Source organism: Engystomops pustulosus, chromosome 8, assembly GCF_040894005.1.
Source record: "Engystomops pustulosus chromosome 8, aEngPut4.maternal, whole genome shotgun sequence".
NCBI classification, from domain to species: domain Eukaryota; kingdom Metazoa; phylum Chordata; class Amphibia; order Anura; family Leptodactylidae; genus Engystomops; species Engystomops pustulosus.
In genome coordinates, this window is record NC_092418.1 from 42982634 (window position 1) to 43005965 (window position 23332).

Genomic DNA, 23332 nt, shown 5'->3' on the forward strand with positions numbered 1-23332 from the left:
CCACGTGTAGGCAGTAAATGTAAAAATATTTTAAAAATTAGACAGTTTCATACAGCCATGGCCCAGGGCAGTCTTAATCTACACCTTGGCTTGATCTGGCCGGTACTTCCAATATGCCCGGATAGTGGAAATAGTTGCATTGTGAAAATCATGTTATATTAACAGGTTACAAAATATTTTTTTAAGATCTCCATGAAGAAATTGACAGAAATGGGATTAAAGTAAGCATTTGTTCATGGTATAGGTAAGCATTTACAAGTGAGCAACAAAGGGAAAGGAAGCCGATATAATACAAAGGTTGTGTCTATAGGATTAGGGCTGCACCACTCATAAATAGGTAAAGAATTAAAATAATGGAGCTCATGGTGTGACTTTTATGTTTCGAAATGACCTCCAAATTCTTACATGAAGTCTAACTTTTTAATTGCTGGGTGGAAGGCTCACTCAAAGTTTTAGAAACAAATCTGCTGTGCAGGAAAAGTGACTCATGCTGGAAAGTGTGGAATTTTAGCATAGTAAGAAACATTAAATGGGATATTATGGTCTGCTCTCCTGAATGTAGAAATACAATTTCTCTAATGAGATCTCAGGTGTTTCGGTAGACATGAAAAATGTAAGTTCTCTGCTCTTAGTTGGGATGAAACTGTTCACAAATCTCAATTTTTTTCTGCTAAAAACTGTGACTATGAATAAAGAGATCCAGATGTACAAAATTATGATTGAATGACTAAAATGAAGAGACAATACAGAAGACAAATTATACATTAGATCAGTACTTGAATAAATCAGACTATAATGTAGCTAACACCTGAAGAATATATGTGGACATCCTCCTACGGTATATATGCCTAAACAATGAAACATGATATATCATCCCCAGCCTATAGGGACCCCAGAATATTCTATTCATACAAATAACAAAAAACAGGACCAGTTGACTATTTTATGGGTATTGGGACCCTTAGATTCTCCCTCGAAAAAATTATTTCAGAAGAAGGTATTATTGGGAACATTGAATTTTATAGAGATAATGGAGATTATGGAGATAAGCCACCAGTAGCATAGGTCTTCCTCTCTCGTAGAAAAAATGTGTTTTTGGTAGGTGGAAAGAAGAAAAAGCAGTTAATAAAGATTCATGGGCAGCTTTGAGTTGCCTAAATACTTTAGACTTAGATTGGTAAAACATAATAGACAGACAAGAAATACTTGACTGACATTCATTCATTGTGGTGATAGGACAGGCTTTGGCATGTTGATATTTTCGACATTTAATGTAACTATCAATATAAATTTCAGGCAGCGGTTTTGTGGAAAGACCTTCAATAGTAGGATAATAATCGAATAAAGCCAAACACAATATCTTCTGTGCATCAAGAAATTTGCTTTCTCTATTTATGCTTCATAAACACGTAAATTCTCAAAATAGACAAGTAAAGAATGTATAAGGGCTGACCTGAATATGCCTATCATGTAGAAGAAGCAAAATCTGATCACAAGATGGTTGCTTCCGAAGCAATTAAAATTAAAATTAATTGCTGCACGAAGTTTCCAAAGAAGGAATGAAAGTAAATAGATAGAACACTGCAACGGATGTAGAGCTCCCTGACGCACCTTGCCCCCCATTACCCAGATATCCCATACATTTCTTTCATAGCATCTCCATGTAGCATAGTACGTGGAAGCTGGAGGTTCTGAGAACATTCTTGGCTACAACGCTGCTGCCTGAGATTTGATGTTAAACATTATTTGCACAAGAAATTGTATACGCTTGATACCTTTTTTTATATGTTTTTATCTTTTTTCTTACAAACCATATGCTTACACGTCTGTTTTTCTACATACATTACTGATATCATGTCAGTCTGCCAGTACAATGCAAGCTGTCAAAGTAGTATCTCATTTATTATGTACTTGGATCATCTAATTACTTTCTATTTGCTGCAACTGGCTTATGGTTTCAATAGGAATTCAATTTACATTCACAATCTGCGTGACTATTCCATGGAAAGAAGGAAAACATATTAAATAAAGGGATTTAGCTTATAGGGTATATAGCAAATATACAGGTCATATTATAAAGGCGAGCATAGAAAAGATATGTTAATGTCTATAAATGGGAATAGCTCTAGATAATCTCTGGAATGCAGACCTCAAGTGTGGATATAGAAATTACAAATTTAGAGCATAAATGGCCAGTGCTGGATTAAAGGAGTCACCATTTTTGTAAGGTGAGGAAATCTCTGACACTGTGGAAGCAATTGTATTTTTGTGAAGTGGTGCTTTAGTACTGGATAGCAAACCATTAAAAGCCTAGGTCATTCCAGAAGATATCATTGGCCCTAAGTTAAAAATTGGAGAGTATTTAACAAACCCAAAACACAATATTCGGGTTCATACGGAACATTGCGAGTTTGGGTCTATAGAACAAAAACCCGGAATTTAGTGAGAATGCCGAAATCAGTTAGTTTCCCTCCACTTGCAACACCCTTGATCGATGCTGGCACCGATGGTGGGTGTTATTCTTTACATGCCACCCCAGGATCTGGTTGCACACATCGATGCCACATGCCAGCACAGATCCTAGATGTTATCAGTGGGTGATCAGACCAATTTAAAGAGTTAACAATCATGGGGGTTTGGATTTGGGTCCTTACTAATGGGTGCACTCATCACTAGTTACAATGCAAACCAATTTTAGGGTACATGGGACCTTTACAGAATCTGCTGCAGGATTAAGAAAATCCAGCTGTGATGCGTATTTGTCAGATCTAAAAGTGGTATGGCATCTAAAAGATGTATAAGTGGTATGGCATAGAAAAGATCTAAAAGTGGTATGGCATAGAAAAGAATGCAAATTTCAAGTTTTTTTTTTTTTTATGTATTGCTTCTGTTAAGTTTTATAGAGATTTTCTCAGGATCTCTTCAACCATATTTTTCATGGTTATAAAATCTTTGTGAAAATTTTTTTCAGATTTTTAGGAAAAACACCACATTAATAGCCATGTATGGCGAAGCTTTAGGAAGCAATTTTGGTGTGGCTGGACAGCAATTGTAAGTCAGGTTCAACTGGTCAACTTCATGTCAAATATTGAATCCTGCACCCATAGCAATAAATATAATGCAGCTAATTTTTAAACAGAATCGGAAATCAGTATGCCGAAAAACTGTTTTACATTTTAATACATTGAGCAAAGAGCATGTATGGTTAGGGTTTCCATATGCTATTTTGGCTCAGTCTATGTGGTTTTGGCTTTTACAGTTTTTATACCACATGTAAAAAATGAGAAGAAAAGTCAAATATGTCAGAGAGTTGCAAAAATTTTGATGATTCATTGAATATGACGTAATCAGTATGTAAGAAACACAGCATGCCCTAAAATCTATACTTCTGGCTCCATGGTGTGAATAGAATTTTTGAAAATAATCAATGCAATGAAACAAGGTGTGAAAAAAGGCTCATGTAAGACCTGAAAACGGATGGACAGTTGCCGCTACACTGGATACTGCTACACACGGTACAGTAGAGTAATACGGTGCCTATAGTAGGAACTGTTACATTGGTGGGACGTGATTTGGAAATAAAATGGAGGCAATTTCAAAAAAGGAAAAAATAATCTATTTGGAAGTAATGATAAGTAGCGTGAATGTGTTTGTCAACAGAACTTGGCATAATGTAGCATCGTCGTGAGTCGTAGAGGTCTCCGCTCTTGGCAAAGCTTGATGAAAGAATATATTATGACTGCGAAAGGAAAAATGAATAAGATGCCAGTGCAGGTGTCTGTGGCTTTATCTGGCAATATGTGCTTTTCAATTCAATATTCCTGAGTATAGTAATCTCCCTCAATGTTGAATGCCTCTGGCCATTGTGTGAGGAGAGGCTGCGCTTTAGAGATGTGTATACAGGTACTGGAGAAATAGCATTTACTAATCAACTGCATTTCATATGTGATTTGCTCTCTTGTCTCTAAAGGCACATTATTTGTGTAGAGATTAAAATGTGTTCCCATGGATGTTACCCGCCAGATATCCTTGAGGTTTTGAAAATTCTTGTTTATTTTGTGATATATAAATATTAAAAAGAGTCTAATAGAATGCTATTATTTTTCATAAACAGTAAGTATCCAATGTTCATTTCCAACAAAGACCTTGTACACACATTATGGAATCTATTTCTCTACATGTATCCTTGGCCTTACATGGCCTTATACATCATGTTTTCAGAAAAAAAATAGATGTTTGTCCTGATTTTTTTTTCCATCCAAAACTTAAGTTGACTCTAAGCTTTGTTGTCACCCATCATCTGTTTTCTGTTTTTCAAGGTCCTATCGATTTTATGGATGTGTATTATTATTCATGGTTGATCTCTTTTTCATGTGAGTCAAATATTGATTATCCATAAACTAAATTTCTATACCTTTTATGGTTTTGGATCCATAAAAACCAACAGAATGTGGATGGTATCCATGTGCTGTTTGTGACTCTCACCCATTGACTTGCATTAATGTGATTTCACAGATTCACAAACTAAAATAGATTTTTTTTCTTCTATGAACTCATTGTCTGTGTCAATAAAACGACATGGGAATGAATACATTAAGATCAATGGATCCATGTCAATTCATGCTGAATGCAGAGAACAAACGCCTAGAAAATTGTCCAATAACATATTTTTCAATACAGTTTTTATGGCTTCTTTTGCACTACATTTTCTGGCATTATTTAGAGCATTACTTATGGTGTACATTTTTATCTTCAAGTTTTTTATGCACAAGCATTTTTCCAGTGTTTTTTTCAATATTTTTTTTTTATAATCCTCTACATACTGAGAATTATTAAAGAAAAACATTATGAAAAAAGAATAAAATACACAGTATGGGGTTTATTTATAATATGTCAGCCCTGGTGCGTCGGTGTATGATAATGTATCGGCCCCTCCAGCGCTGCCCATTAGATCAAGAGACTCCTGCCTCTTGATACATCTGATGGCAGGTTGCTCAGCATTTATTTCTACACCAGGTTCACAACATGCGAACCTTCACCTTTGAAGGTTCACTGACTTCAACTTGTGTGCCGGTGCGGGGCAGGAATGCATAACGGGGATCTCTAACATTTGTGATTATTTCATGTCTTCTTTGCCAGGCAAAGAATCCCTGATAAATAACCCCCTACAAACTTATCGTTTGATCTTGCAGTCTGACACTATAGGACACAAAAGAAAAAAATAATTGGCAAAACTCGTGCTTTAAAAAAAATTATTTGAAGGCACTTTCAATTGTCTTCTGCTTGGGTAAAAGAAACAAAATCAGAATAAACGTACAATAAAATGCATGAAATATAGAGGCCACCAAAAAACGAAGACACCAAAATACTTGGAAAGTCCCATTAAGTATTTACATGTGCAGTTTACAAGGAAAATAATGAACTAGACTAAGCATTGTAAGACTGGGGCACATTGAGTGTTGCTGTCCTTGGTACTGCATAGCAGCCCATGCAGAAGAGTAGGGTTTAGTATGTTAGAAATGCAGTAGCAGACAAAGCCATAGTCACGTGAACAGTGCTATGCTCAGTATACTGGAATTACCTTTTTATACCCAATCTTCTGTCAATTCTAGCCTTAGTGGTTGACTGCGTGTATGAAAACCACTGCCTTTCTAGGCAGTACCTATTGTGTACATGATAGGTTCCATAGGTTGGTTCTTAAGTTGAATTTGTATGTAAATCGGAACTGAATATTTTATAATTGTAGATCCAGACAACATTTTTTTTGCCCCAGTGACAATTGTAGTTTAAATTTTTTTTGGCTGTAATTGGACCAATGATTATCAATAAAGCTTCATTTCACACAATTTACAGCTGATCATTGCAGTCTAGGACTACAGTAAAGCATCCAAAGAGCGTCACCAGAGGTCACAGTGGGAAGAGGGGTTCGTCTTTAACTAGGTGTTGTCTGTAAGTCGGTTGCTCCTGTTCGGGTATACTGCCTATATATATATATATATATATACATATATTTTTATTTGGGGGGGGGCACCATTAGTAGAATGATCTTAAAATGTGCAAAAATACAAAATGTATCTCTTCTATACATACAACCATATACTATACTGCAACAGACTATAGTACAGATGCAATGGCTGGCAATGTAATTCTCTCTTATCTCAATTGTTGAATATTTTAGCATGTTGCCCCCACTTTAGTGAATAAAATATGTTCTGCCAACAACATCAAGTTACTAACATCCGACATTGCATCACCTGGAGGCTCCTACAAATTTCACTTGTTTGGGATCATTAGTCAGGTCACCACAGCAAATCTAATCCACCAGCCCTTCCAGCAGACAATCTTTGAGGATATCCTAGCGGATCACAGATCAATCAATCAGACATTAATAAATAAAGAGTGGATGTGTGCACAGATTGGTATAGCATTACTGTAGCCATTGCTGCATTGCAGCACTTTGTCAGCAGAGCCGGGATCCTGCAACTCTCTCTGTAGCAGAGGTAGCAGCATTGTGACCACATGGGGCTTTTTCTCATTGTAAAATCTAACCAGCTTCCAGAGCTTCTTACCTTTCCCTACACAAAAAAGTGTATTAACCACCTCGTGGCTATGGAAAATCAATTAGGGGGATTAATCACTGAATTCAGCTTAAAATATGCACCTAGACATTGTACTTACACTACATGTACTTACAATGGGATAAATCTTCTTGCTCAGCCCATCCCCCACTGTCAGAAGAGAAGTGGACAATGACCACAGGTGATTTGCTGCTGTGGACATTCATGGTGTCTATATTGTGATGTATTTTCCATTCATGGAAAGTTACAACACCAAGGGAACACCCAAAATCTCCATTAAGCAGAGGTTGGGGATAGATGCAATACAATGGCATCCATCTCCCGTAGTCTATTGCCTCTAGTAACCTGATACAAAGACTTCATGAAAAATGGGATGTTTTCCACAATTATGCTGTGTGCACCAAACCTACAGATCTATTCAAAGGGGCATGGGCATGTCAAAAACATGTGCAATGGCATTTCCCAGACCGATCGTGGCTCAAATGAACTAAACCCTGCTTAAAATCTACTGTGCCATACAGCATGATGCAGGCACTGTCGGACAAAGAGGATCCCAGATCACCAGGATATGAGGTGTTTATTCATCCAAATCTGTATTAGACCTATAACTAACTTTCTTCTTATTGGCAAATGCCATCTAATGCGCCTAGACCTGGGATGCGATCTTCTCCACTGATACAACCCTGACTATACAGTGAGCAAACTTCAGCCAAGCCTTGGTTTGTCCTGAAAGTGCAGCCATCCCACAAACTGTTGTGTTTTCCTGACTCCATATTGCAATTTGCATTGGCCTTTAGGATGTAGACACACTGGCAGATTTTCCCCTGCAAACTTGCCAGAGGCTAACACATTGCAGTCTTCAGCAGAAGCACAAACCACATCCCTTCCACATTCTCCAACTAAAACCCACAGCGTAATATGTCCTGTGCTAAGCTTAAATGTCCACAGAGGATGGAAATGGGTCTAGGGTGAAATCCACAGTGCTGTAAAATCAGTGTAACACAATTGTTATACTTGACAAAAATTTACTGTGAAATTTACTGAAGCATACGCCCCTTTGCACATGAATGATGAAAACTAACGTTAATAATTTTTCAGAAGATTTTTTTTATCAATTTCATGTGTCAGTACGATCCAATAGGTTCGCTATTATCGCCCGATTTTCAAAGTCTTGCGCAAGGACTGGAGCATTGCGATTTTCTCTGCACAGACTGACAATCTATACTGAAAATCAGACGTGTGCATTGGCCCATACACTTGTAGTGTTCTGTCCATAAGCTTTCTAATTTACACAGCAATTCAGAAAAAAAATATGTTATTGTGAAAAGGGCAAAACTCCCCAGGTATTGACCTACAATTACCTGCTAAATCTAACATTGAACCCATATGTTTTTCCATGTGATTTCCACTTTCATTGACTACTCCGGTAATAGCGCAACATTCAGGCATACGTAGTGTGAGACTGTACACACAGGCTGATGATTGGCGTGAATACAAAAGGTAGATATTTCTTAACGTAAAAGCATTTAACATCACAACACTTAACATAACACATTCCAATAATCAAGGAATTTCGAAAATGCTGTAAATAGCAAATATATTCAGTGCGGGTCTACAGAAAGTGGAATGTGAGCTATCATATACTCTGCTGGATATTTTTATAATACCCATTTGCTTAGAATTGTACATGTACAGCTGCATTAGTGGTGTTTCTCAGTTATTAGATAACTGTGAGCCTAATGTGTTAGGAGGTGTTGAGCTAATAGAAAAAACAGCATCGATTCACTTGCCTCTGTCTGGCAAGCCGTTTCCCGAGCCCTAAAACAGCAACAGAGAACTCCCCTGTAATCACCTCCTGCAAGCTGCAACCATAGGCAAATTGCTAGCGAGCATTAAGTGTGAAAACTATCATAGGATCAATGTCAGCCTGAAAAGGGGCTCAATTTTCAATCCATCCAGACTCTATAATCACTTCCTTTACAAACCCAGAAATGGCTACTGGAGTCATAACACCCAGCAGCCTCGTAGCATTGTCTGAAGCTGAAGTCAATAGATTGTGTTCAGATAAAATATGCATATGGTTTATTCCTTGTAAAGCTCAGTGGATTTACAGTATTGCCAAAGGGAATAATTAGTGCTGTGGGCTGAGAAATTAGTGCAAAAATAACCATTAAAAAGGAGAGAAAGTCTTTTAGTCATGAGGAAAAAAAACGCCGGCCAAAATCTGTTTCTTTAAATTGCCAGCGTTCATTCCATCTGTACCTTAAATAATTAGCCAAATGACAGGCGAGAGTTAATTGTACATTTACTCATCACATATGTTTCACCACAACGTCCGGGGCATGTGACACGAATGTTTTACGTAGACAGGACGCAATTATTTCCAGCCGTTATATATTTAATGAACACGTTGGTCATGGTGGATGATATCTGTCACTGTCACTAGCTTACAAACCTGACAGATAAAAGAGACAAGGATCGGCCTGGCAGTTGAGAAGAAGTAAAATAGCTTCACCCTTGTGCTCATGAAAGATGTCAACATGTAGTGACGTCCTCTTATCATTGAACTCCAGTGTGGAGCCGGAGGGCAGGATTGAGATTGGTTTATGATAGTGGGAGCAGTGGGAAATGAAGTACATTGTATTTATGGGACTAGTTATAGGCAGTGGCTGACTAGTTCTACAAGTAGTATGTCTAAGCCTAATATTACATTACTACGCTTTATAATAAGGAATCAAGGCCATATATATTGAGGGGGTGCATTGAAAGTTGGCAGGGGCATCATGTACAAGATAGGCTCCATAGGTTTGTTCTTAAGTTGTATTTGTATGTAAGTCGAAACTGTTTATTTTATAATTGTAGCTCCAGACCAAATTTTTTTTGCCCCTGTGACAATTGGAGTTTCAATTTTTTTTAATAAATTTTCAATAAAACTTCATTAATGACACATTACAGCTAATCATTGCAATCTGGGGTTGTATTACAGCTACCAGAGAGCTTGACCAAAGATAACAGTGGGTAAAGGGGTCCGTCTTTAACTAGGGGTCGTATACTTAAGTAGGGGGCCGTCTGTATTAGAAAAGGAAATAAAATATGTTGATAGACATAACCGGAATTTAAAACTACTCCAGTCCTGGGCTAGTGTAGATTACAGCTACAACTTGCGCTAGAAAGGTATAGTAAATCTGGCTGAACAAGGCGTCCTTTTGGGCCACCTTGCTCTGTCCACTTTGGAGAGGGCAGAGCAAGGTGGTCCAAAAGGCCTCAATAGGCCTCAATAGTCCAAATCATGATTCTTGATCCTACTTTAGTACTACTCCCCCATTGGTCCACAACTGCAGCAAATCATTTGCCTCAGCCATTTTCCAGTGCAGTAGGTTAGGGTCAACAAAATTGGTAAGAGCCAATGAAGAGGTGGCACTGGAATGATTGGAGATTTACCAGGTTGGTATAACTTAATTTTTATTTTATGACATTCCCTGTCTTTGGTACATTCAAAAAAATATCAAACTAATACAATTATTCCCAAAGGGATTGATTGCTATTATGTTAAATAAAAATAAATTAAAGTCTGCAGTGTACCCCTAGTCGTGGTATTTCTAGCTACTTTTATTACTTTATGCACTATACATACTGCAGGAAGAAAGGTATCAAACACTGAGTCTCTCAACTGTGAGTTACACATAGCACATGATAATCCATTATAATCCATAGATAATCCGTTACTTTACAGATTAGTCTCAATTTCATAAAATTGACTGGTTGAAAAAAAAAGCCTACATTAACTTTTTTAAGGTTAACCTTTCAAGGCGAGTCATGTTTATACTGCATATCGTAGAAAAATACTGTGAAAATTATTAACACATTTTTGCATTACAGTCCAATCTATTTTGTTTGTTCTTCCAATGGCAATTCTATCGATTCATTAAGAATATAAACATGGATGGAGATGTCCCAACAGGAATATTCCCACAACAGAGATTGCTGGACTGTTTAAAGGATATGCCAATAATGCTTGATGAATTGGACTTTTTGTACAGGCCTTATCCCATGTCCTTGGAGGCCACAGGACCAAGGACAGCCCAAGAGGTCCCAGTCAGCTTTTTACTTGACACATCACTCACTTCATTATGGACTCTACCCAATGTAGAATCTGACCATGGACTTATTATAATAAACATTGATCGCTACTATCAGTGAGGGAACACTCTTTGGACTACCATAATGGCTCTGAATTCATGATGTTGTAACATAATTTACAATGTGGAACATTTATCATAACTATGGCTCTTTCTGTGTGAACGGTATGATAAAGGCCCACCCTCACCCACTGAGGCATATACATCAAGAAGCTTAGACTCTTGATGTATCCTTCAGGTGGCTATGGTCCAACTTGGAGAACATTTACATGACAACCTGCATACATTCAGTGGGGACTATTACCAGGCTTTCTCAAGTGCACAGGCATGGAGCATAACCAATGGCTGCCCCACTTCCACACCTTCCTCCTTGGCCACATGACATGGAGGTGGCTTAGTTGCAGCATAACGGCAATTTCTTGCAGCGCTCAAGAAATTGCGGTTATCTCGGGGCGTTTCTATACCAGAAAACTGTCATAGGAGCACTAATAACTCTCCCCTATTGTGTACAACTCATGATCTGTTGTGGACCACGAAGAAGAAAAAATTATATAACAAAAGCTTCCTAGGCTGCATGTACATAGTACACCAACGAGTGGCTGAGTTATGCAGTATGGAAGACATCTTGTCACTTGAGGTCACCACTTCTGGGGCTGGATATGGCATTTTCTCAATGACTAGAGAGCTTTACCAAGGGAATTAATATGCTTCATGCCGGAAAATGGCTGCCTCTGTTTTTAGTGTAGACAATCAGATATTGAGAAATATTCTTGGTTTATCTATATTAGTGTAATTCCTGTATCTCCTATGTTTTCTCTTCTGGCTCATGAAGGAAAATGACTGCAGATGCGCCTTTCTAGCGTCTTATGATAATGCCATGTATTATGCTTTTGATCAACCCTTCTGTCCTCAAAACCTTCAGAGTCAGAGACTCATTAAAAAGCAGAAAGATCAAACAGCAGCTCGTACAACAGCTGAGGTATTCCACTACACCTTCCCCATTCAGCCTATTTCCCGTTTACATTATTTGCTCTTTAGTATTTCTGCATAAATAGCTTCATAAGCATTTTTTTAGGCCAAGCAATCCAAAGATTTTAACTCGTCAGTAATAGATGCATTAGTATTCATTATTCATAGGTTTTATGGCATCTTTTAGTATACTGTATGTGCTGAGTTGCCTAAGCAGGAGAGGGAACTGTATATACTCCTTTGTCGTTAAACATTTTTTAAATTGTTGCCGAATTCCAATTTTTTTTTCTTACATAGATTTGGCATCAAATTGGTTAAATATTTTTGCTCTAATGTGCAGTAACCAATCAAGTTAGAGGGGAAAAAAAAGAAATAAAACACAAGCGGAGGGGGTGGCGGGAGCCAATATGTGCTTAATCAATGACAGCCAACAGCCATATCACCAGTGTTACTTCTCTACTCCTACTTATGATTCAGACTAAGGGAGAAAAAAACTTGTCTTAGCTTCTGCTTGTATTAACCCTATCAGGCCCAAATTATATTTCTATCTTCTTTTGCAGGCATAATCTAAGACAAGCAGTGCAAGTTGCTCACGGTGTTAACTCTTCACATTCCCCTGCCCAATGAGATCCTGCTACAAGTTGCTTGGTGATGAAGACCTACACGACAACAATTACTGCTCAATTTCTATTATTTCTTAATAACTTATTTATTTATCTCGATGAGAGGAACAAAAGCCACCGACAAGCTTGTTTGCTCCCGTGAAAATAATTGTTCTTCAGCGATTGCCAAAAATATCCTTCTCGGCAATTAAAGTTGAATAGCTCCTGTATTATCCCTGATAGCAAATCTGCTTTTAATAAACATTAATTGTATATTAGCTGAAGTGAGATTGCCAGGAGAAGTGGGAAAAACAACTGTGAAAACACAGCTACAGGAGGAAAAAGGCAGAAATGATCTGTAGTGTTATTAATGGATCAACAGCTTGATGGGCTAAGTATAGTAAAACGTTGTACGGGAAAGCAGTATTTACCTTGTAAAAACCTGGCTCCCTCCATCTAAATACAGACATTGGCCACACAATGTCCTCTCACTCAGGTTCTTACTGTACCTAATCGCGTCTATACTTGACAATGGTGTGGTTGTGGAATACGCGAGCCAGTGATATACAACATATATCTGTGTGTTTATGTGTATGAATTCATGTATGTACTATGCACATGTATGTGCATATATGACTTTGTATATATTTGGTTTGTGCCTATATATACACACCCATTATATGTCTGTATGTCATTTACAGTAGTGCAGCATATGGTTATGTTTTTACTGCTGTATAGATTTGTAAGTATGAAAGTACGTACAGTGTGTATATGTGTGTGTGTGTTTGCAGATTTATTATTTTGTGTATGTATGTACAATGCTATGCTTAAGTTTTTATATGTGTATATATCTTAATGAATATGTGTGTGCATGTCTGTGAGCTATATAGATGCATATTTATCTGTGTTATGTGAGGTTATGGCTATGTGTGTGTATGTATGGTATCTGTATATTTCCGGTACATGTCTATGAATTGCCTTCATTATAGTGTGGATATATATGTATATTGGCATTTATTCATTGTGTGTATATACTAATATGTACTTTGTTAAGCTTCTTTGTAAAATCTAACACCGTTCGCGGGACCAGCATGTGCGCTTGGCTTTTTGGGCCCCTATCTCTTGAGGGTGTATAGATAAAATGTACTAATATATACCAATTTTCACTTTTGTTTCAAAATTTGGGAACAGCAGCTGTAGGGAAAGGGGTGGGTGTATTATTTGTCGACTTCTGGTTAAACTACATCATGACTTCTATGCTTCTGATACAAGCACAGCCTATGTAGACTTATTTTGTGTAGCTTCTCCATAAAGAATTAGCAAATTATTTGCTTACAAAAACTGTAACCTGTTTTTAGGTGTATAAGTTGTATATTAGTGATCGACAGCGTAAAGTGTTCTGAATGTAATAAATGTGGTGTATAACAATATAAACATTTTCCAGAAAACAGTAAATTCAAGGGTAGAATATTATAACAACATTACCCAATAGCATCGCAAAAGAACACCACCCCCAATGTCAGGCAGCTGTATGAAAGGCCATGTGTATAATAGTGCATCGTTAAGCTTATTGGGCAATGAGAGTCACCTGATGTCTCTTTGCCATCTCTATGCAATTACTAAATATTATTATAAGTTGTTCATGCATAATTTATTTCCAATGCCCAAAATGGCATTGGTATTAAAATTAGTGTTCACATACAGGTTGGTAATAAAATGATACTTATTAGCCTTACGTTATAAAGACAGATGGGTGCCCTAATATAGAGGTCTGTTTTAGTGAGCAATTCTATAGAAGCATCCGGAAAATTACAGTAAAGCGGTGGAAATCACAAATTAGTACAGTAAAAAAATAAATTATATATATATATATATATATATATATATATATATATATAATGTATATCTGCCTATGGTTATATATTATATATTCACACATATATCTAGTATACAGTAAGATGCTCCAATTAAGAGGCTACTCCATTTGCTCTACTGAAGTTTACAGACACACCCATTACATTGCCTAGCCCAATGGCGTGCCAATTGGGAACCACTTTTTGTACGGCTGGACACATGACCAGGTCAGCCAATCACAACAGACTGATATAAGAAAAAAAAAACAGCCATGTAGTATAAATGCTCTTTCCATTACAAACAAACACAGACCATCCACTATTCAGATTCCCTTCCTGCACAGCCATAAACAAACACAAGGATTTATGTATATGTAATTGTAACCTTGATGCAGACACAACCGCGTCTAATATAATGAGGCTGAATTGCAGCAACAATCACAGCTTGTGCAATTACTCACCACAAAGTCCCAATGCCTTTCAATTTGTCCCCCCTCATTGAAATAAAGACTTCAAAGGGGACACATGAAACTCGCTGAAATGGCAACATTTTTCATTCTATTCTACAAGCAATGTACTGGACTCATTGCAGCTGAGTAGAATATTGTCAGGCTGCCAATGCAGTTCTATTCCACCTGCTTTGTAGGTCATTCTTAACAGTTGTTACAGCACGTGAAGGCGACGGCAACTGTGATCAAGCATTTAACGCTTCCCCTTTATGGCTAAAATTGCTTACATTAAATATACAAACTCACCCCACTGTGAAGTGTGCCTCTTGCGAGGTTGGCTAGCCACGAGACAGTGCTAGTGGCTACTAGGTAGCTCCATGCAAAAAAAGGAAGACAAAAAGCATTAAAAAAAGCATCAGTGGAAGGCGCAAGAGAAAGAAAGAGGGATGGGAAATTAATAATCCAACAGGCAGGTTCTCTCAGTGTTATTAATCATGCTGCTTCTCACAAGCTCGAGAGGAGCTGAGATTTGCACATGGGTAGGGGAGGGGAGCAGACATCATTGGCCGACTGTGCTCATTCCTATACATCACAGCCAATCCTTCGTTTTTTGCCTAAAGGTACAAATACTGTATATCTGTGAAGCAGTTACAAAACCCTGGAAGATGAAAAACCCTGCTCTCGGGCTAGGCAATGCTTTTGTCCAGTTAATGCACTATAAACTTTATTTGAGCTGATTTCCCATTTGATACCCCTGTGACAGGGTCAGTGAACGGCAAGCAATTCCATCCCAAATCATACCATAATCGAATTGCTGCCTATTTCCCAAACCTATAATGAAAAAGGCAACCGAAATAATGCAGGTAATGTTGCCAGCCTCCCATCGCTGTCGTACATTATTACTGCCGATTGCTTGCCTCCATTTCCCCTGTACTCTAACAATGAATATATTTCACAGCTCACTTGCTTTACTGTGTGGGTGGCATGGCATAGACACCTACATGATATGAAAGAAAATCTAAAACAATAGGGTTTTGTCTGTGAAAGCAACCTAACAGGCTGCTGATAGTAAAGACAATTTTGTCAGTATGATACCCTTACATAGAAAGGGAGGGGGAGGTAGGTGGACAGTACAATAGAGAAGGCATCTGAATAAGTGCATCTTTTTCTTCTCTTTTAGGGGACATTTTATATTACAGAGCTTATGTGATTTATGGGAAATACTGGCTCTAGACAAATCCGCAGCAAGAAAGACAGTGGTGTAAACAGATGACGTCTGGACTTAATGGGAATTACCAGTCTTGTTGTTACCTGTATCTCAAGGCAGTAGATTAATGAATGTATTCAAAAATATATATACAATACGATAGTGCACTATGCCGGTCTTAAAAGGGTTAATCGTGTCTTCTATTTATGGTTTTAGTTTTTATTATAAATATTTCAGTGATGCTCCATTCTCACAAGACCGGAATGCACTTTACAGCTTAACCCTTCAGGGTTAATATTATTTATGCAAAGTCTTCATTGCTCCCAATTGAACCGTTGCGTAAAACATACTAAAACGTCCATAGACACTAAAAGTATCAGTAATGTAGAACCAAAGAACATGTTATATTTGTGTGCTTAACCCAGTGGAATGGATAAGGCTACATTGTATCCCTCCATTCATTAGTGCAGGAAATGTCAGCTCTTGGGGCCCATTTTTACATTCATGTGGCTAGAACAACGACCTGCAAATGCCCGCATGGCTGCGCAGCTGGTGGAAAGCTTCTCAGAGGCATTTGTCTTGATTGCCTTGGAATGAATGGCTTTGCCCAGCGGTTTGTCTACATACAGATCAGCAGGTACCTAGTATAAGGCACGAGCCATTATTAAGATCTAGGGTTAAACTAAACTTTTGAGCTGTCGCTCATTTTAACAAAGGCTCCACTAATGGGCACTAAACTGCACGGAGAGGAGTTTAGATCCACCACAGCTTAAGATTTTCTATTGACCTGGACCAATGACCTGAATCAAAGTTGCAGTCTGAACAGCCAAGTTAACCCTTAACAAAGTTTAATGAATCCCCCCCTGTGTTTGCTTATGTATTATCCCAGTTTTGCAGCTGGAACACTTTGATAAGTAATCCTCTTCTCCCCATGTACAAAGCACTGCAAGGCTGAATCAGCATGACCCTGCATGGAGAACAAGATATACTGTATCCTTTTGAATCAAGCAGAAAGGATATGTGCTCCCAGTGACTGTTGTCAACTATCAAGAAACCCAGTAGGATGAGCAAAAGAATAATTGTTAAACAACGGGATTGCTCCGACAGCTAAATCAATTCTGATGACGTGATAGATTAAGATTTTTAATATGATTACAACTGAAAATGATAACGATGGCATTTCTTATGCAGGGAAATAATTGTAAAAAAAATCCCCCAAGGATCAGTCAAGATTTATATCATTTCCGGCTCAAAAAGGTGGAAAAAAGTATTTCACGGTACAATTTCACAATTTACCTTATTCTCGCCATTATATGAGGCTCAAACCCTAAAATTTTTAACATATAAAATAAATAACAAAACACCAACAACAAAGAAACTCAACCAGACCACCAAGCTCTTCACATTACATGAGGATAAAAATTTGCCATTGGTTATCTACCTACTTTTTTTAAAATTTTTCATGTTTTAACCCATTGGAAAAAACATTATTGGGATGTTAGCATTTGTCTAATGTTACAGAACAAATCTACCCATATTATTTTTTTTTAATAATACCTTGTAAAATGGCCCATTATTGCACTTTGAATACATTCATATTGCATATATTATTGAAATTTGCCAAATGGACATGGGATTCATGTTTGCTTAGCTGTAAGGCTCATATCTTTGTTCATATTCCTCATCTGTTCAAGATAACAAAAGAAAATAGAACAAAAAAATTACTGATCACAGGCCTTGACCACTGCAAAGAGAAGATAATAAAAGAGAAATTCAATGCAACAAGTGCAATTGAAATCTAATAAGAAATAAATAAATAAAATATAACGGTACAGAATATATAGAAACCTCTTCTTTTAATATTCATGGCATTAATTACTTTTCCTATAGATTTTACAATAAGTCATACAGCAGCCTGGGAATGAATGATCACATTATCTAAAGTTAATTAAGAGCAATATACGGATAATTATGCTCTAAATAATTGAAGTGTACAGAGCTTTTCCGGATAGAACAAAACAAAAAAATGTCTAGGCTAAAAATAAAGGTCAGTGGTTATTCATCAGACTAAAACCATTCAAAAGTAGGTTTAGAGCCAACTCCTTAACACATGCACACTCAACCAGGCCAAGTGTGAATGTGTTTCTAATGGGAATGATTAAGTCAATTGCAATATCTTTAGTGCTGACTTAATTTCCTTGATGGATTGGGCATGGTGAAATCCAAAATGTTTCATCCTTCTTTCCTCAAACATCTATTTTGATGGGTACAGACAACCCCATACACTAGCTGGTCCACCAATATAATGATGATCAGTTCCTCTCACTGTCCAGCTCAGCTGACAAGTACGGTAGAATGGAATGGCTAGCAGTTTTGCTTAGACCGCATTCACACAACGGTATGGAGGATGTATGTATGGCGGCAAGCTTGCGGCCATATATACGTTCCTCAGAGAAAGCAATGGCTGCATGGAGCGATACCGTGCCACACACATGCGGCACCGTACAGCTCCGTACACGGGGAAAAGGTAGGACATATCTTATCTTTCCCCGTGTTACGGACCTTGCGCAATGGATCGCTATGGAGAGCGGAGGGGTCTCCATTGCAACTAACGTATGTCAGCTCTGCCATAGCCATGCGGGCATGCGTCAGTGTGCATGTAGCCTTAGACTGAAGACTCGTGTTCTTACATTCTGCAGAGGGAAGTAGTTTGATTAAACAAAAATATGTTCAACTTTGTTATTATTTGTAAAATGTAAGTAAAATGTGTGTTTATTAACCATGAACAATAATTCATTTATAAGAATGATTTATGATGCCTTCCAGAAAGGCTGATTAGGACAATACTAATACTGTATGTTATCTAGATGTATGGAAATACTTGGATGCCCATTATAATTAATATCAAACAAGCATCCATTCAATCTCCAACGGCAAACATGGACAGTTCAATGGGTTTTAATGGAATATCATTTGATTGGCACATTGCAATTCTTGGAAACCTGCATTATTATCTAATGGAAGCTGATTCCCATAAGTAGATGATTCAAAAAATTGCAAAAACACACAAAAAGGTGCGGTCTTCGGAAAATAAAATAAAGCCATTCTATTAGTGATGTGTATAGACAATGACATGGCTAAACCCCTCCAGAGTTGTGGTAGAAATATATTCCGTGTTTGTGCAGATAATGATGGAGGAGTAAACACGACAGCCTGAAAAGGTTTCAAAAGTCAATAACGGAACCAAGGAAAGGCATCGGTCCCTGTCTACCATAATTGTTTAGACAAATAAACTGAAGCTCCATGTTTAAACAAATGGTGAACCAGTTATTAGTATTTCCTGAAGTCTGAACTCCTGCCAGATTTCCCAGGAAAATTCTAATTTCCCAATTCTAGCTCGGTTTTATTTTGTATTTGTAATGAGCCTTACCCGCTGTGATTGTCAGGTGCTTCCAACACGTCCTTTATACTGTCAGTTTCCAGCTCACTTATTGATCTAGATCTAAGAACGCCTCACTTTGGAAAACACATAGAGAGCCCTGGATATTTTTTAAATTAATTTTAATTGATGGTTAAACACCTTCAAAATAGATAAAAGGGATGTTTTAACTGTTGCAACATCCACTCACCTCCGCGCACGTCATTATTTATTACAAGCCAACATTTACCCACATATTAAATACTGCAAAAATAATAATAATAATCTAAATTAGATACTGAAGTAGGTATTTTAAAAGATAGTTGGATAAATAAATAGGCAGACATAATAAACACACCAATCAGCCATGACATTAACCACATGTTTATATTGTGTAGGTCCCCTACTAAAGTCAAGTTTTACAACATCTTCAACATTTACCGTATATACTCGAGTTTAAGCCGACCCAAGTATAAGCCGAGGCCCATAATTTTACCACCAAAACCTGGTAAAACCTATATTTTTTTAATCGAGTATAAGCTGAGTTTGGGGTTTCAGCACATTTTATCGCGCTGAAAAACTAGGCTTATACTCGTGCATATATGGTAATCATGTTCTTCAAACTGCTCAGACTACATTATCCTGGTAAAAAAGGTCATTGCTATTGCGGTGCCTCAATGTCTTTAAAATAGTGTCAAAATATGTGTCAAAGTCACAGTTATTGAAAGCCAGGAGCCATATTTTTCTAGTAGATTATTGCCTCAAACATTGCACACCCTCTTCCACTTTGCGTTCACCTGCTTCCTGTGGTGCATCCTGGCTCCATCTTTTTTCCAGGTAAGTGTTCCAGTTCATCTATGGGATTCAAGATGTTCTACTACTACTACAACTACTGTACCATGAAAAAGAAATGGTAGTTTGGAGATGTTATACGGATCTTTACGCCTAATTTTCATGCTTCCAACACAGTCTACATAGTATCTGCTGTATACTATTTTCTTACATAACCATTATAACTACATTGGCACATGATTCAGTCTATTAGAGGATTGCTTTTTATTAATGAGTCGACCAAACCTGATTTTGAAAACCCTGTTGGTACCCACACCCAACGTGGGCAGTATTGAAGTCAAGATATCAGCGGCATCTAAATTACTTCAGCCACGTGTGCCACCTTGAGAGGTTTATCCATTTAAATGCAGCCGGCAACTTTGCCAGTATCATTTAAAGAGTTAACACCCACAATGAGTGCTGGATCCATTAACTGGAGGGGCTAATTGAGCAGCAGCTGGTTCTGGACTTCTAATGAACCTTCACATTTTGGTATGGTTTAGTTTCCCAATGCATGTTGTAGATCTTTGTAATAACCTCTTTGTATCATACATGCCAATAAGGTAAATTTGATGTTGGGCTAAGGTGTGCTATCAATGTGCATGTCCCCATTTATTCCTATGGGCTCATATACATGCCCATGGTTTCTATGGGTCCTTGTATGACCCATAGCAAGCCACTAATAATAGAGCAGCTTCTATTCTGCCCATGTGTGTTGCTTGGATGGTCTTCTTCTATTGTCTTTGGCTTGTAAGTGGACCTCACATGTCATTGACACACAAGACCATTGTTTTTGTCCCAATATTTAACACATTCATGTGCAAGTCTTATACAGTATTTCCACATACAGTGTGGCTTGAGTTCAACGTGTTCCCCTATGTGCACGGCTCACCATAACCACAAGGAAACAGAGAGGATTTAGGGATTGTTTTTGATATTGCTGATCTACACCCAGTACAGATCATTAGTAAAAAAAAGATACCCCCATGCTGCCCCCATCAAATTTGATATTGAGTATATTTAGTATACTAAATAAAAATATGTATAGTTAGCAATGTTTGCAATAATAAAAAATCTTAACTTGTTTTATAACATGTAAATATGCGCCTGTCGTTACTTCTATAGTTTAGTATAGCTATTTACAAATACCCACAAAGTCAGTGGAATAACTAACACAAATTATCTAGAGGGATCTCGGGAAACAATGTATGGCGGTTTTATCACCAAGGGTTAGCCTTACAGGTGGGCACATTGGACATACATTCATTCTTCCAAACAGCTTAGCACTGTAAACTATAGAGAACATATTTTATAAGAAAAAAAAAGATCAATATAAAAAAATCACAGTGGATGTAATTGAAGTCATACATTTTACCCAACTTCTGCACAACTCCCAATTACTGCTATTTATCAAAGAGAAGATAACATAAAACCTGGCAGCATAAAAACAAATTTTACTAGGTCTGAAAAAATAGTGGAATATCATCAGAAAAGAGAAGAAAAAAAGGACACAAATAATAAATAATTCAATATTCCTGAGGAAAGCTCTAGCGGAAGAGGCCTGAGCTGATTCAAACATCAGACATAAGGCTGACAAGAGGTATATCGATTTAGACAATTCTATCATTATTATTCTAGCCCGAGTCCTTTAGGAAAGTTGCTCCTTTGGCCCTGTTTTTATTGCAGAATCTACAAACCTTCCTCTTAGACCTCATACATTTGAACTTCTCGTCATTTCTGCGATTCAATCTAAACTTTATGTATGAAATAGTAAACAAAAACTGTTCCATTTTATGCCTTCCCATATTTTTGACAACTTTATCCATTTATGAAACCTTATACACAAGTGGCTGTGCAGATATGATGCTCTAGTGACTAGAGTCTAGTCAATAACAACCAGTCAGACTTCTACTATGGTCAAAAAAAGTGGGAAAAGGCATTCTCCTAACTATGGTGTCCTAGGGTTACCGCCCGCATACACACACCACCAACACCCAAAAAATGTTTACCTGGCTTAAAGTCAGTCTATAATGCCTTGTTTATCCATTAGATACCACTGCTCATGCCAACTTCACCATTTCACTTGGTCGGAGTTTGCAAAAAAAAAAAGTTGACGTCTGCACTGCTTAAATAAGAATAATCTTCATATTTCAGTTCCAATCTCGTTTTTATTATGTGCACCAATCAATGAGTTTTCAGATTACAGCAGACTCAAAGGAAAGTATTAGTGTAATGTCCTGAAGAAGAGACTGGTACAGTCTCAAAATTGTGCATCTAAAAAAAAATTATATGGAATCTAAACCATGAGAGTGAAGCTTGTCCTTCGAGAAGCACACCTAAAACTCAACTTCTTCTACCTATTTCTATAAAGGACATCTACCATCAGTTCCACTTAATGCATTAAGAAACGGGCACATAAGTGCTGGACATCTACCACACAGACTTTAAAAATGAGAAATCAGACCTGTTTTTAATTTTGCAATACATTCATACTGTTGTTGGAAGAGATATATAAAACAGAAGAAATGCATTTGGCTGCTTCCTCTTGGCCACAATATGGACACATTTTAGCATCCATAATACATCTGAAGGATATGGACTTATGTAAACTTAACTGGTATTACCATAGAGTTTTACAAAAATCTTAGTAGGTCAGGTTGAACAACATGAGGTCCAGGCATACATATGTATGCAGGCGCTAAAATGTCTCAAATTATCCGTGAAAGTGCCTAAGGCAGATTTCCAACACTTTTAGTAAAACTTATGACAAAACTATCTTGTATTTTGTACTCTATGTCATTTGCATTCAACAATACTACATACTGAAAGATAATGTGAGGAAGATTGTAAGGAGGCTAAAGCGTCTATACAAGTAAGTGTTGTTGTTTTTTATGGCTAATGTCAATGGACTGCCGTTTCATCTAAAGTGCCCAACTGATTTTTAAGAATTTTGTTCAGACATGGCAATGGTCCTGGTTGCTAGTGCGGCAACAATGGGTCATGGGATATTGATATGAGGTATGGATGGTAGTCCTTGTTTGGAGTGAAAAAACTTTGGATCTCGGCCTATGACTCCAAAGTCTCCCCATACACTTTGTATAATTAATCTTTTTTAAAAAAGTTCTATAATAAGCCAGTGGATCATAGAACAGTTCTCCTACAGGGTCAAATTATTAAAATATATGCCTCTATATAGAAGTTGAGGGCCTATAGAAATAACGTAGTAGCTCATTATGGTCCATGAGTTCTTTATGGGCCATAATACGGTTGTAAGTATGAGGGATTC

At 37.4% G+C, this 23332-nt stretch overlaps 1 protein-coding gene across 8 annotated transcripts in view; it reads right to left on the bottom strand.

Annotated features, from left to right (window-relative positions):
* The window catches only part of RBFOX1 (RNA binding fox-1 homolog 1), a 432857-nt gene that overhangs the window by 239485 nt on the left and 170040 nt on the right, over window positions 1-23332 (bottom strand). The window contains exon 1 of one of the 8 annotated variants that reach the window (XM_072120781.1): window positions 14897-15092. The exons of the other annotated variants lie outside the window; for them this stretch is intronic. The gene's annotated coding sequence lies outside the window, so the exon portion shown is untranslated. Of the gene's footprint in view, window positions 1-14896; window positions 15093-23332 lie in introns of those variants that run through there. 8 annotated transcript variants of the gene reach the window in all.